General features: G+C 32.1%; 1 long non-coding RNA gene across 1 annotated transcript in view; it reads left to right on the top strand.

Moving 5' to 3' along the window:
• The window catches only part of LOC149786368 (uncharacterized), a 33,166-nt gene extending 19,404 nt beyond the window's left edge, over positions 1-13,762 (top strand). Inside the window, exons 4-7 of the long non-coding RNA XR_016424911.1 lie at positions 493-607; positions 1,841-1,977; positions 7,640-7,747; positions 10,404-13,762. This is a non-coding gene — a long non-coding RNA (uncharacterized LOC149786368). The remainder of the gene's footprint in view (positions 1-492; positions 608-1,840; positions 1,978-7,639; positions 7,748-10,403) is intronic.
• The last annotated feature ends 3,020 nt before the right edge of the window (positions 13,763-16,782 follow it).

Here is a 16,782-nt window from a genome sequence, read left to right as displayed (position 1 = left end):
ATGTCATTATAGACAAGTGCCAGTGATTTCTATGCAGGCATTATTTCATTAATTAATCTCAGATATTCTGTAATTAATCTCACATATAATATAAATTTTAGAGCCTGTACTTAAACTTTATCCATGCTGTAAAATGAGATGCAGCCTGAGTATTCTGTGGATTTTTATTTCTCTGGCTGATACATATGGACATGTAAATTGCCTCAGTATACAACGTTATGTTTGTATTTCCTAAACATAAATTCAGTGTTGTTTGATGCTATGACAGGTATTTAGAACACTTTGAAAATTGTATTGTTTTCTTATACTTGTGTTGTACAAAAGAAGTGCAAAAATCAATTGGCTTATGTGCTTTCCTCACATTACGTTTATTTCATTCAAAACTGTAAAAGAAAATCTAAAATATCAAAACACAACACTATGATTGTCAGATATTAATAGACAGAGTGTTTACTGCAGTTATTATTATTAATAACAGTGTTATTTTTACAGCTGAAAGTGAGACGTTTTATGAGTGTTCACTAAGGATGGCAAAAGAACAAGAACAAGCTAGAGATGAGGCCATTGTCAGGACAGCTGATGGTAGCATGCTTACCAATTCAAAAGTAACTCCTGCATTCTTTTGTAATGATACAAATTTCACAAATAAGCTATCAGTAGATCTCCAGTGATAAGCCCATACTCAATGATAAGACCATACTCCATTATAAACTCATGCTCAGTGATAAACCCATGCTCATGAATAAGCTCATGCTCAATGACAAGCCCATATTCAATGATGAGCCTGTGCTCAATAATGAGCCGATATTAAATGATGAGCCTATGCTCAATGACAAGCCCATACTATTGGATAAGCTCAGACTTCATTTTAAGTCCATGCTCAGTGATAACCCCATACTCAGTGATAATGCTATGCTCAGTGATAAACCTGCCCCAATTTTTTTGTAAATTTGCTCTTTTCCTAAAATTTAATTATATCCAGGGATAAGGCCATCCCCACTTTTCACAATATATAATAGGTGGACTCATCTGAATGAAGGAGAAATACCATAATTTATAAATTTTCCTCAGCTGTACACTAAGGTGCCAAATTGTTTTTTTTATTTAATTTATTTGTCTGTGCTTGCATATATAAAAAATGAAAATAGAGACATAGTAAACCACTGGATATATACAAATGAAACTTTGTACTTTTCCACATTTGTTATGGAGAGTTAATTTTCATATATTTTCATAACGTTTGGTCTAATGATAGGTTGGTTATTGCTTTTTTTTAAATGAATAACTGTTTCTTGGATGTATCATAAAATCTTTGAGAAATACTCCCAGCAAAGGCTATGATCATTCCAAAATCTTAAATTCTCCAAAACAAACTAATTGTAAAACAGAAAAACAATATGTAAATGTTAAGCAATATTGAAAACTTGCAAGGACAATGTTTGCACAGCACAAAATAATTTGCTTTACATCTTTTCTTGAAAGCTGGCCATTGTTTCAAATAAAATATTGTAGGTAAATTCAAGTACATACAACAACACTTTTTTTGTAGATAATATTATTTTGTAAAGTACTGCTTACCGAAACATACAAAGACTTTTGTCATCAAATTCAGTCATATTTTTAAAAAATCGGTATATTTACTGTTTTATATGAAATGTATTACAAGTATATATGCATATTTGTGGTGGTGTTGTAGTTTTGTTACAGGAAAGTAAGATGTACAAAACAAATAAAGCAGTGTTTAATTGAAAACCAAACTAGTTTAAGATGTTTATAATGCATTTTTCATGTTACATATTTAGATTTTATACATTCATTTTTCTACTGACTGTACTAGGGTGACTTTTCTGTTGGAGAGATCCATTATATTGAGGCACTGAAAGTACTAAAGAAAGAGAAGTCTTCAGAGCATGCCTGCCTATACCTCAAATTAGGTGATAACATGTATTTCCAGTGGTGAGGTGAGGAGGCTTACAGGTGAGGATATTTTAATAGTGTATCCTGTATGAGAAGGAGGGTGGGGGGACAAAAATAATTTTAGGTAGGAAAAGAAAAGAAGTTTTTTGTAGCACATCCTTATGTGCAGTATTTCTTGAACAAAAAATTTAAGTTAAAATATAATAATTCTATGTTTTGGATGGGCAATATATCTCTATACTCCATTTTAGTTTCTTGAGAATGGTGTCATAATTGGCATATAATTCTCCTGGTTGTAATTTTTGGGAGCTTTGTAATGTTTTAGTGACTTTTTTATTCTTCCATCAAATGAAAGTCTCCTTAAAGTCTTCAAAGGATACTTAGGTCAAATCTATCAATATAGACTTGCTGTCACGGAATGGTGTAAAAGTTGTTAATTAAATACATGTACTCGGGTTTCGTTTCTTTTTCTCTGTACAACGATACCCGAGGGTGATTATAATATGGTCTATGTATTTCGAAATCGTGAGTACGATTCGTCCTGTGCCACACGTGCAAGGTGCCTTTGATAAAGAATAACGAAAATTCTAAAGGTATAAATACGTCACTACATGTAAAGGACCTTCACAATACTAATGGTTTTGTCAGCAAGCGGCCTGCTAAAAGGATTCGCACAACTCCAGCTGTAGGGCTGAGTGAGTGAGTGAGAGGTTTTGATGGTAGGAATATCCGGGGTGTCCGGTGTTGTCAGAGGGTAGAAACGTCCGTGTGTCCGGAGCGTTTAAGGTGCCGGAGCGTCTAATGTCTAGCGTCCGGAATGTCAAGAGTGACTAAGGTGACCCAGCTGTAGAGCCGTCAAAGGACAGGGGGTCCGGGGGGTCTAATATTTCAAGTGTCCGGAGGGTCTAATGTTTCAAGTGATCATAGTATTCCGAGGGTCCGGAGTCTATATTGGTTGTGAAATTGATTCGGAGGAGCTATGGAGCGGATATGGTGCACGTGTGACGGAGTGCATCTCCACACATGTATTTTTAGCTGTATGCTAATTTTGGGTTAGTAAGACCCAGTGTATTATTCAGGACTGGAAGGATAGATTGTATATCCGTTCTTGTTTAGTGACATAATTTCGCTACCTGAGCGAATACATTATTTTACTATGTGTAAAGACTTACATTGTTTACTATTTGAGTGAACTATATTCATCTTTCCATTATTGAATCATTTGTGAAATCATTTATCCTGTATTTTAGGGTTACTGAACTAAATTTATTTGTATATTTTTTCCATCTTTGAAACTGTGCGTTTTTTTTGTTAAATAGATCCAATATTTGGATTATAAATACACACACATCTTCATAATCCACTACTCATATAAATCGCCACATTAAATCATATATCTGTGTCGTCAAAACATGTTCTGTTGTTAATCCGAAATATCCCACCCGGTTATCTTGTTACACTTGCCAGCCAGGCCACTCCTATTTTCATGGCACTTGATGTTTTCACTTTTATTATACAAGCTGTGCAAGAATTTTGGACTATTTATTAACTTTCAATGAAAACAATACAATATTTTTTTAAAACTATAAAGTTCTGATTTCATTGAAAACACTATCTGATGTCACCATATCTATTCTAAAACAGGGAACCTGTCCAATTTTTATGACACTGAGTGCGTTTAACACATCAAACCAGTCATTGACATTTTCACTAAGTTAGTGAAGGGAAATCCAGAATAATGGGGTATTTTGCAGTTGAATGATCAAATTAAAAATATTAAAACTTTAAATGGCTTGAATCATTGTTCAATAAATTTTGTTACTATAAAAATCTAATTTATTCATGAATTTTCAAATTCTTCCCCTTGCATTATCTTCAACTTGAAATTTATTGTTCTATTTATTATTATATCTTTAACTTATACTGCTTTATACTTCTTCTCTTTGCATTATTTTCAACTTGAAAGTGAATCATTCTATTTATTATTATTACTTTAATTTATACCAGGAAAACATGTGAACATGCATCCGTGTCATCTTCTGAGATATCATCAAAATCCAATGTGATTGCTGATTTTTTATGTACTTTGGTGGATATTGTTATCAAATTTAGAAATTTCCAATATATACTTTTTAAGTTTATCTGTATCACACAGTAGATACTTTCTGGATGTGTCTAAAACAAAAGAAAATCAGTTTGATCTTGCACACTTAAACAAAAAACACAGCTATGCAGACAGAAAACTATATCATTTTAAAGAAATGCATTGATTATGCAGACATACATACAAACAGACAGATACATATTAATATATAAATAGTATAATTTGTATGGTATGCATTAATTATACAAATTGTCATCATTAATCCTTACAATCCTGAAAACAGAGTACTTTAATTTTATACTGCACCTATTAAACAACAACAAAAACATGTTTTACCTTTAATATTTCCCATATGTTCATTTGTGCACAGTTATCAAACTGAATATGGACCATGTGATCAAAGCAGTCATCAAGCCAAATATGAACCATGTGATCAAAGCAGTCATCAAACTGAATATGAAGTATTTGATCAAAGCAGTCATCAAACTGAATATGAACCATTTGATCAAAACTGTCATCAAACTGAATATGAACCATGTGACCAAAGCACAGTCATCAAACTGAATATGAACCATGCGACCAAAGCAGTCATCAAACTGAATATGAACCATGTGATCAAAGGACAATCATCTTGAAACTGAATAATTATTATGTGATGAAAACACAGTCATCAAACTGAATATGAATTATGTTATAAAAAGTCATCAAACTGAATATGAATTATATGATGAAAACAGTCATCAAACTGAATATGAATTATGTGATGAAAACAGTCATCAAACTGAATATGAATTGTGATCAAAGCAGTCATCAAACTGAATATGAATTATGTAATGAAAACAGTCATCAAACTGAATATGAATTATGTGATCAAAACAGTCATCAAATTGAATATGAATTATGTGATAAAGCACAGTCATTAGACTGAATATGAACCATATCATCATAGCAGAATCATCAAAATGAATATGAACCATGTGATCAAAACACTCATCAAACTGAATATGAATTATATGATCAAAACACAATCATCAAACTGGATATGTATAATGTAATCAAAGCAGTCATCAAACTGAATATGAATCATGTGATGAAAACACAACCATCAGACTGAATATGAACCATATGATCATAGCAGAATTATCAAGATGAATACGAATGATGTGATCAAAGCACAGTGATCAAACTCAAAGCACAGTCATCAAACTGAATATGAACTATGTTTCAAAGCACAGTCATCAAACTGAATATGAACCATGTGATCAAAGCACAGTCATCAAAATGAGTATGAACCATGTGATCATTGCAAGCACTGGAAGCATATGACCAGAAGGTGAAATACTTGTGTTAGTAGGATTGTTTTTGGGAATTTCCTGGGTGGTTTTGTGGATGGGTTATTGAAAGGAAATTAAAAATATTTCAGATAGTAAGCCTATACAATCTCCATGTAATTTTCTTACCTGTCTGCTCTGGAGAAATATGCCTCTGCTGTCAAAAAACTCTGACTGCTGCAACAGTGGAAGCAGTTGGAAATGCTCACATTTCTTCAAATTTGGACATAACATGAAATTAGAAAAGGGTAGTAAATTAATTGATCATCAGCTGTTTACATGATCCACACTCTCTTATTTGCTATCCTAATGCCTATACCTTCAAAATGATTCTGTCAGAAATTGAAAATATTTTATGAGAAAAAAAATTAATAGGTAAATTGTAGATATTATAACTGGACAATTTGGAAAAAAAGAGATGAAGTAAATTCAAACACTCACGTAAATTCAAGAATACCACTTTAGTAATAGTTTTCAATGGATTGTTGCATAGTTCATAGATTTTGCACCATCAAACTTCATAATTCTTTGTTTTGTGAAAGTTTATTCTTTGATACCTACTTGGAGTACACTGAATATTTAATAAACTTGAATACATGGATTTTAATTCAATTATTTTTTTTACTATCTTTCGTTGTTACAAGGACTTAAAGTCATGAGTATGGATTGCAGAATAGTCTTATTTAGAAGAGATAAGTTGTCACAAGGTTCTAGTTCTCTCGTTATGGGCAAATGAAGCTATGTACATTGATACCTGTTATGGGAAGTTATTAAAGAAACATCAATGTGGTTGTAAATTATGCTTCACGTTAGACCAAAAACAACTTAAAGGTGTAAACATTGATACAGTAACACTGTTTGACATCCTATTTACATGATGTGGTAGGGAACACATTTGTGGGAATGTACATTGATATGATAACATGGGACTTGGTTTCCAAACATGAATGTGGAGAGAGGAGGGAAATGCAGTAAATGCAAGTAGATATGAAATAAGAAGACATCATTTATCATATGGAAGTTCCAGAATACTAGGATCATGATGTTTTAGGTTAATGGGGAGTAAAATAATCAACATAAAACTAAATCAAGATAATGAAGAAGGTTTAAGCGGTCCTTAAGCATGTTCCTTATTATTCAAGACTTTATGGGCTGTGAAGCTGGTGTAGTCATGGCCAATTTGCTCTGCCCTTTTTCATCAGTACATGATAAATGTAAATTTAAATGATACTTATGAAATAAATTTTGTTACCATAGGCCGTTCAATTCTTCTCCTTCACTTCCTAGTGAACATGCAATGCTGTGCATTATCAGACATTTCTCACGTGTTAGATTTCTCACTTGTTACGTTTCTCATATGTTATTCTATGATGTGGTATTTCAAGGAAACAAAATTGATTAATCAGGGGAGACAATCCTGACTGTGACCTTCAAACCAAGCTGGGATAATGCAGTCAGAAAATGGTCTCAAAATTAGTATTTTTGTAATTTTTTTCTATGTAAGGATTAGTCTTTTTACAGGAAACTAAAGTGGCCTAATAATGACTTTTATGTGACCAAATTGATATGGCTAGGAAATTGTCACTACCCGTTACTGTGTTGTGCATGTAATAGAATACAAATTAAATAAGGCATGGATGGACATGATTTATTGGGGCATATGAGGACTAATTAAAGTAATCTTTTACTAAAACAGCTTGTTTTTATGCAAACAAACTTAACTTTTCTGCCCTTTATTCACCCAAGATTATAAGTTATATGACCTTGTTTGCTGGCCAATACTTGGAGTCTTTGGACCAATTTGTTGGCCAACATTCAAAGTCTTTGACTCTGTTTGGTGGTTCATGCTCAGTTTAGTTTTTTTACTTTGTTTGTTGGTCAGTACTATGACACTATTTGTTTGCCAGTGCTCGAAGTCATTGACCCAGTTTGTTGCCCGATACTCCTAGTCTTGGTAAATAATTGCAAAGAAAGTACAGGTACTTTAATTTAAAATTACAAGTTAACAGAGCCATCATCTGTATAATAACTGTATGAAGATATAATTTATGTATCATCTACCATTAATAATTTATGTATTATCTACCATTAATAATGTATGTATCACACACCATTAATAATTTATGTATCATATACCATTAATAATTCATGTATCATCCACCATTAATAATTTATGTATCATCCACCATTAATAATTTATGTATCATCCATCATCATTGTTACTAACACAACCAACCTAGTCATGACCTGCATGTATTATTATTATTATTGTTATTTCAATTTACAGATATTTGATGGAAAGCCTTGCTGTATTTGAGGGATTTGGTCTGATAAACACAGACATGAATATAGACATGAGTATTCAACCTTCTTGGCCTTGTTCTCACTCTGAATGGTTAGTAGTAAGTTGGACCAATACATTAATTTAGCTTGTCTCAATAACCATTATTATTATTATTATTATTTTATTATTATTATTATTATTATTATTATTATTATTATTATTTGTAGCAGTATTGAAATTCAGTTGTCTGTAGTGGCCTTAGATAGAAATCATTGATAAAGACTGATCATTCTAGTAGATAGGTGTAATAACCAGTAGGTCATCTGGATAAACATAGAAACCTATGTACAATAATCTCATATGGGACAGGATTATGTAATAAATTCTGACATCATGATTTGTCTTGATTATATACCATTCTTTTTTCATATGAAGGAATTACTAATCAATAAACAAGGTCCATCGCACTTAAGTTTCCCCCAAAAATTTCGACTTCTGTGATGACTCCACAAAAATTCACAAATTCTATGTGGAAGTTCCACAGAAATTCACAAAATAAAAAGAATTAAACTTGGTTGCATGCAAGTAAATGCACTTGTTTTTGTGTATCCCACATCAAAAGCAGTGTGTTTTGTTTGTTTTCCATCTGTCTGTAGATTTTGCAATACTGGTAAATGTACCAGTCTTTTTCTTTTTGTATGGCAAGAGCACAAATATTTTTGTCTTCCATTTATCTAGACATCAATAGATGCTGTCTAACATTGTCTATAGTTACCTGAATTAACATCATATTCAGGTTCATAATTTCAAGAAAATTTAAAATCTTTGTTGACAGAGAGCACAGAGAAATAATGATGAAGTTAAAATGAAATGTCATAAATGAGGAGAAAAGTCATAAAAGAATTGCCAGTCTTGCCACAAAGCTACAGGTTCATTGAAAAATGAATAGTTTCTGGAAAACTCTACAAGTATGGTCACCCTGAATACAGAATCAAACATGCACAAGATATATATTAGGACTCTTATAAAATTTATTCTTGTTTATTTTCATTCAGTTCCCTACACACATAAAATGAGAAAGTTAAAAGCAAAGGACCAGTACTGAAGTATACATAAATAAATTGATAAAAAGGTTATTACACATTTTTTTAAATCAAACTTTAACATTTGGCACTTTTAAAATTTAATAAAACATTCTTTTTCAGACTTTAGAAATAGTGATGGTTTCATGACGTCTTGAGTATGTTATAGTTTTCTATGCTTTATTAGACAAGGTGCTATTTGTACTGCTGTATATATTCATGTACAAGTTGGGTCTAGTTGCAAACAGAATAAACCCTGTTCTGATGTTACACAAGGCACTGGAAGATCCATTGTTGATTACTCCTAAAAAGTGCATAGATCCAGATCTGCCAGTGTGGTTGGAGAGCTGGATCTAAATCTATCCAGTTTGCAGTTGGATTCTGCTTGAGTATATACAGGTACATTATTTTTTTCTACAAGCAACTCATTCCTCTTTTTCTACTCATTGAGTTACTCCAAGAAGCGATTAATTATGAAAAAAAGTAAATTTCCTGTGAAGTATGACAACAATTTCAAAGCATTGTTGTTTAGTTCAAGACTCACATCTATAAACTGTTTATCCACGTAGAATAAACTTTTTAAACAGTTCTTTGAGGAGTGCTGATGTGTACAAGTATAAATGGTGATAATGTTAATGTGTCACATTTGATGCTGAAATAAACAATCCATCTGATTTAAATTTTATTTTGGTTTAATATTTCTTTGAAGTACCTTTTCTTTTCAACATAACTGAGATAGAATTGCCTAGTTTATACTATCAACATGCAATGAATCATTGCAGAATAATTGCAGTTTGCAAGGTCCTCTTCTTCAGATCACATGACTCAAGTCATGGAAATTGGTAAACTTAAATGGCTCAGGACAAAATTTCATCACAAGTTTCATCACAAGTAGATATAAACATATTATCACTCTATATACGAATCAAATTTTGGGGTGAAATTTTCATAATCTGCTTAAATCACATCATATTTTATGTTAAAAGGATTTGACTCTGGCCATGCAAGTCTACCTTCAATGTCTGACATATAAGAATTCCCATGCTGTGCAGAAAATATTATTGACTCAATCTAATTCTCACTGTGTGTGGAACATATTTCTGTCAAAAAATTCTACAAGCAAACACAGCTAATTCTATGCACATTACTGTTTCAAGGTAAAATTTCAAAAGTTATGCTTTGGTTAAGCTTACGTCATTGAACACCACCCATATCAATTCTAGTCTCACTAGACATAGGTGTATGTACCAATATTACTTTTCCAATTGCACTGGTTTTGTTGTTGTCTTTGTTGGTGTATTCATTACTTTATATTTTTGCATTTTGTTTGATCTGTTTCTCTAAAACTGTAGTAATTATAGTTATGAAAACTAAATATGTACAACTGTTTCATGGATACCTTCACACTGCAGGAAATGACCATCTCAGTGACCTAAAGTAATTTTCATGCTTTCATGATTAAATTCATATTTTACAGGTAGTTCCATTTCTCTGACACTGTTGCTTTCACATTTACAAAACACAAGTCATTTTGAAGATTAATATTCATGCCAACAATATAGTAGATCACACTGATGAACTATTCTGGCCATTGTGATGATGTTAGGTTGGGTGAAACATAGCATTCCCTCAAAGACTTGTCTAATCAAAGCAACAACTACAAAGAAATCATACTTGTTTTACAGGTAGGTTTGATGAAGGGAAGACTTATCATTTTCAAGTGTTGAGCCAAGGAGAAGAAAAACTAGGCATGGACCATCCTCTGAATTGCAGCACCATGAATAACCTTGGCATTTATTATCAACAGCTGGAAGATATGGAGAAAGGTTTTTTACAGGCATAAGAGAGAAAAGGAAAATCAATGTACCCACAGAATCTTTGTATGCATTCTTAACAAATACTGCACTTCAGTATAGTGAACTTGGTGAATATGCCAAGGCTGAGCAGTTGTTGAATGAAGCAAAAAGTATTCTGTACCAAGGTATTCCAAATATGGCCACATTAGGTGCCGTGTATAAAAATTTTTGACAAATATACTTCAGTCAGAAAATTTATAATAAAGCCATTAAAGGTGTGGAAAAGGGTCTAGAATTTAGACAGGCTGCTTGGCACATTTGTCAAAAAGTTACAATACAATTGGAGGTTATAAATAAACAAAAACTAGTTAAATTACTTTCATAGGAAAATAGTTGTCAATGCATTATAATAATTAATCCAATATTTTGCCATAGGGGTTTTATTTTAAAACTTTGCAGGAGGATTAATCATTTAAATTTTTTAGTTTCTATAAAATCATTTTTTATGTTCTAATCGTTTGTGAATCTCTAACCTATAATCTTTGTATTAATAAGTTGATACATGTGACAGAACCAGGATTTATAACCAGTAGATTTATGAATGTTGATCTGTAGATTTGCTTCTAATCCAGTAGATTTATTTGATTGGCATACTTTTTATATTCTTTAAGGGGATTGAAAACAAAATAAGTGCATTTTCCCCCATAATATGTGTTTTCTTCATAGTACAAGAAATCAGCAAGTTTTGAACATAAATCAGATTCTTAGAGCACTGAAAGATTTAGAGGGTAAAAAACAGGTTGCATTTATTTAAACTTGGCTCCATATCACAATATTTAATTAATGACAGTCATAAAAGGAGAGTGTCTGTCTCTAGGCCAACATTTCTATCCTTTTTGGTGAAAATACATATTTATTGATATATCACTGACATATAAATATTATATAGAATTATAGAGATAACCACTGAAAAATAAATATTATATAGAATAATCAATACAGGACAGTAGATCACTGAGGTATAACCAATAAACAGAATTAAAGAGACAGGACAATAGATCACCGAGGTATAACTTATACAGAATCATGGAGAAAGAACAATAGATTACCAAGGTATAACAATCATACAGAATCAAGAGACAGGAAAATAGATGATAAGTGTTATTGCTGAGATGGGGTCCTGGTGGCTGAAGGGTGTAAGGTACTGGCCTTTATTCATCATTCGAACATCTCACCTTTGTCCGTGTGAGTTTCTGTCTGAGCTCAGTCAATGTGGGCAAGTGTGAAAGCTGGTCAATAGCTTTCTGCAAGTGGGTGGTTCTGCCAGGGTCTGCCTCCACCAAAATATAGTCTGTCATGTGTTGAAAAATGTTATTGAACCTCACAAAAACAAAACCATACTGTTGAGTTGTAACTATTGTATAGAATCAGAGAGGAGACACTAGATTTGTCTGAAAAAATCATGACTTTCATTTTCCCTTCCAAACTTACACTAAGCCTATTCCTCTCAAACATGTTATGAAATGGTATCAAACATGAAACATTTAATAATAATTAACATTATCAAATATTGCAAAATTATAATAGTTGCAAATTAATGAATTATATCAGATTGTCTTGAATTTTTGCACCAACACCATCACACCATCACAAAATTTCTTAGTATGTCAATAAATTTGCAGCAACATGTATTTTTCAAACTCATGCAATTTTTAATAAAATGAAAACTAGTAGACATTTTGTGTCACTCTTTATATGTTTATAAATTCCACTTTTTTTGTCACCATGATATATGTGAATTATGATGTTTTTATGCAATAAAACAGTTTAACAAACTTTGTAATATTACTGTTTTTAGAGATTTTAGTTGAAATGGTCATGTCAGATTTATTTACTTTTTTCCTTTGATAATGATGCTTGTGTTTAGTCAGTAACTGACCTGCCTACAATTTTTAAAGACTGATCTGCATACTACCTTTAAAGACTTCAAAAGACAGACTGTTAAGGCTGCATATTATTTTCCATTCAGCATCCTAAAACAATGTGCTATGACAATAGTGCAGAAACCCATTATATAATATTATGGGTTGTTTATTTAAGTTATTCCATTGAGTTACAACATCTAAGGGTCTAACTTTTTGATAGTATTATTTAAATATACAACAAGCATCATTATATCAAGCTTAATTAATATATCAGTTAATCGTGCTTCTTCAAACACTTTTGCCCCTGAGTCATTCATCAGTTGAACAGGCAAAAAAAAAGGCATTCAGGGATTTATTTTGATACAATTTTATTCCGGATGAAAAATACAAGTACTTTCTCAAGGTTCAGGGTTATTGTGACTGAAAGAAGAAATACAGTTTCTGCACAATGACATTTATTTTATATCACAGACCATGACAAAACTTTATACAGAGCTTGTACTTTGGCTAAGGAAGATATGGATGAGTTATGGTCGTCAACATAGCAGTAATTGAAAGAAGAAAAATGTTTTCCACATAACAAGTTTTATTCTACATTAAGTACCTGAACTAAACTTAGTACATGGCTTGCACCTAGAGTAAGCTACAAGTTTATTTATATTGGGGTCAAACGTTCAAAGGTCAAGGTCACCATGGACAAAAGATGTTTTTTTGCAAAACAGATATAAGTTATTGAAAATACATCTTCACCAAACTTTGCAGATGGCTTTCATGTTAGGGATCAAAAAGTCAATGGACAAAGTCACTATAAGTGAAAGAAGAACAATGTTTTTTGCACCGTACCTTTATGTCTGGCAATACATAATAAAATGTCTGGCTTTGTATTCTAAGGGTGTTTTCCCCAAATTGCAAGGAAATTAATTAATGTCAAGATCTCTCTTTACATCCTCCTTGTACAGATCAAGATTTGGTCTGAAATACCAGTACCTTCATTTGGAGCAACATCTTCAAGAAATCCTAGAGTTTGATTAACAAAACCATTTGTGAGATTTAGTCACTAGCTTGTATTTTATCTTGTGCATCTATTACATGTACAGTCATCAAATTGTATTTTATCTTGTGCATCTATTACATGTACAGTCATCAAATTGTATTGTATCTTGTGCATCTATTACATGTACAGTCATCAAATTGTATTTTATCTTGTGCATCTATTACACATAAAGTCATCAAATTGTATTTTATCTTATACATTTAGTACATTTAGTCATCAAATTGTATTTTATCTTGTGCATCTATTACACGTAAAGTCATCAAATTGTATTTTATCTTGTACATTTATTACATCATTATCTTCATATTTTGGGTTTTTGAATTTCTTTCATTTCAAAACCCTCAACCTCAGCCATTTTTATATTATTTAAACAGCAAAGAAAGGATAAAATCATAATGGCAATTGGAATTTTAATAGATAAAAATAGCAATAACCTCATGTATACAGACATTGGAAAGCACCAGCAGGATTTGAAAACAGCTGTTGCAAATGGAACATACAAAGAGACAACTGGTGAAATTGTAACTGAAAAAGAGTTCATAAAAATGGATCAAAAGAAATAAAGATACAAAGCCTTCTAAATGTGAGAGATGCCAAAATTTCACGTTCACTGTCAGATGTTGTAATTAGTGTGACAGCACTGATCAGCAGATTTCTTGCAATTGTCAACCTTTTACAAATAAACTCAATGATGACTATATGACATCAAGTAGAATTAGATACTTCACTGGAATTGTATCACTTGAATCCAAGGATGACAGGTTACACACCTGCCCAGGAGAGCCTGATCTGGGTGCCTCCTAGTAGCCTTGGGAAATGCACTTAACTTCCATTTCCTTGGCATAATATAGCCATCAATGTGTTTAAAATGCTGTTAAAAGTCCATCAACCAAACAACTAAATGTGAGACTTACTGTGAAGTTGCAAAGAAAACCAATGAGATTAAACTGATTTAATTAAGAAGATCAAACACTATAGAGGTTTTAGAAAGAGATACAAAAATATATACAAAGTTTATAATTTTTGGTGGAGTCAGGTATGGAGACATTTTGAGATGGTATAGGTAGGTGTTTTTTGCACCTCGATTGTGTTTACCATAAATAGGGACAGTTATAATTGTTCCTTTAGCTTGTACTGGTGTTTGTACAACTCAGGCAGGTATAGCTGCAAAAGCTAATAGAGAACAAGTAACTTAAAACATGATAAAAAAGTAACACCTTCAATCATTATGTTGAACATTATCAGGGACATGACAAACTGATGAAATTAACATTCAGATATTTATCTTGGTCATCAACATTAACAACAGATACAAGATATAATCAACAATCAGGAAAAGATTCAATACAGAAACAAAAGACATGTTTTTGTAATCTTGAGGAAAGGAAGAAATTGAAAATCAAGACATCTTGGAGAAACTTATGTGAAATCCTATGTAAGAATGAAAGAGTTTAATTATAGAAGGTTTTGATTTTGGAATATCTATAATGCCATGTGCCTGATAATCAAGCCCAGACAAGCGGATGTCATCATATTCTAGTTTTGGTGGGTATTCTGGCATGTGTTCTCCCAAGCAGAGTGTTCACTTCCAGCTCCTCTATTGCCAGCTTCAGTGCCTTGTTAGCCGTCTCTTTCATTTTTCACAGCTTATCATTTCCTTTCTTGCCTTCAAATTGCTGGCACAGCCCTGTTTCTGACTACATCACATAGCATTAACATAATTATATCCTTCTCAATGTGAAACTTGCAGTACTCATTGGTGCTGAAGTAAATATTATATCCAAAGTGCAGCATGAGATATCAGTTCTGATTCTTAAATTGATCTCAGGAAAAATGAAACAAATTTCCTCTGTTGTATTATTATACATTATATTATATGATTTTTAGGTAAATTTGAAGCCATGATATGGGTCACCATGAGTGGAACATAAAAATCACCCAATAAGTGAACTTTAAAGACAATATTTCAACAAAGTTACTAAAGTATAAAATAAAGCTTACTTCTTTTTGTGATAAGGGTGAAGGAGTTTACCAAGATGTATCCTTTCACCAAATTTCATGATTCTAGATTGGATAGTATGTTATAACATGCCAAAACCTTGCATGGTCATGAACTAAATGCCAAAACTTAACCAAAGCCAGTAAATGATTAAAATATAGGTCATGATGGGCTTCTTTTGCTGTAAGAGTTCGATACTAACATATAGATGCTGATCATCATCAATGTCAGCATTGTAGTATAAACATTGCATGAGAAATGAACATGAAAAACAAAATTTGACCCATTAAGTCAATGAAGCATAAAATATGGACAATAATGACCTTAATTAGTAATGAGGGAGTAGAGCTCATCAACATGCATCCCATCACCCAGTTTAATGATTACCGTAATGATTCTGTGATTCTACATATGATAGTATGTTCATATCATGAAAAAAGTAAAATGTAGCCATGCGCTAAATGCCAACACTTTACTTGAGGCAGTAAAATGTGAAATGTAGGCCAGAGTGACAATTTTAATATGAAGTTGGTGCTAAGAGAGATGTATACATTGTATGGTACTAATCGTGATGTATGCAGTCATCTAGTTCATTGATTCAAGAATGAACAGTAAAAACACAAACAAAGTGAAACTTAAAATATGGGTCACAGTAACTACTTTATGATTCTAGGTAGAGGTACTAATATGAGAGATTTTAAAAAAGAAATATCTGGTTATGAGCTAAATGCAAACACTTATCATAAACCAGTGAAATGTAATGCACAATGATCTTTTGTAGCAAAGATGTATAATATTAGAGATGCATTCTATCAACTAATTTGATGATTCTGACATGAACAGTGCTGGGGTCTGAACCAAAGTCAGGAAAATGTGAAATATTGATCACTATGACCAACCTTTGCATTGATTATTTAGTACCCATCCAAATTTTGTTGACAAAAAAAAACCTATTTCATCATGAATCAAACGTAAAAATTAACCTGAGCATGTGAAATGCAGGTCACAGTGATCTTTGTTGTAACAGTGTGGTACTAGTTGACATACAAATAATCATATACTCTAATACTTCTCATATGAACAGAACTTCACCAAATTTTTAAAAAATGTAAGGATAGTAGGTCTAAATTTTGAACACTAAGTGTGAGAAATAAAATTAAAGCACAACATGTAACCAAATTAAGCGAAACATGAAATATGGGTTACATTGACCTACATGTGTGATTAGGGTGTAATACTCATTAAAATGGATTCCCTCTGAAAATTTCATGCATATTGATGCAACAGTAA

Source organism: Sinohyriopsis cumingii, chromosome 12 (genome assembly GCF_028554795.1).
Source record: "Sinohyriopsis cumingii isolate HCF-2022 chromosome 12, ASM2855479v2, whole genome shotgun sequence".
NCBI lineage: Eukaryota > Metazoa > Mollusca > Bivalvia > Unionida > Unionidae > Sinohyriopsis > Sinohyriopsis cumingii.
The sequence above is the reverse complement of the archived record's forward strand: the minus strand, read 5'-3'. Positions and strand labels throughout refer to the sequence as shown.